Source organism: Plasmopara halstedii (genome assembly GCF_900000015.1).
Source record: "Plasmopara halstedii genome assembly, contig: Scaffold_323, whole genome shotgun sequence".
Lineage (NCBI taxonomy): Eukaryota > Oomycota > Peronosporomycetes > Peronosporales > Peronosporaceae > Plasmopara > Plasmopara halstedii.
Genome location: NW_020187244.1, coordinates 1,177,892 through 1,178,359, shown reverse-complemented (window position 1 = coordinate 1,178,359; position 468 = coordinate 1,177,892).

Genomic DNA, 468 nt, shown 5'->3' with positions numbered 1-468 from the left:
CGTGGTGTATCCGTTGAATCGGTGCTATAATATAGCAAACCGTTATTCAACGAATATCTGTGCAATCGTGCACGCAATCTTGATGACATTTTCTTGTCTGAGCTTCCAAACTCCTTGCTCCCAAGAGCCCGTAGCAACGCTACACATATCCCATCACCCGCATACGCAGTATGGATCAAATCTGTCACAGACGACGTTACAGTTGTAACATGGGCAATGTCATAGTCTGGTCTGCGTGACAACACATCAGCCAAAGTATTCTGCTTTCCCGGCTTATACTTCACCTCGAAGTTGTATTTCGCAAAGAATGATAGCTATCTAGCCATCCTCTGCGAGAGGTGGGGCGACTGAGTCACAGTGGGTAGTGTCGCATGATCTGTATAGATCACAAACGGCTTGGAGCCGAGCAGGTGGACCCTGAACTAGACAAGTGCATACTTCAGGTAGCTCCTTGTCATGAACTGGATA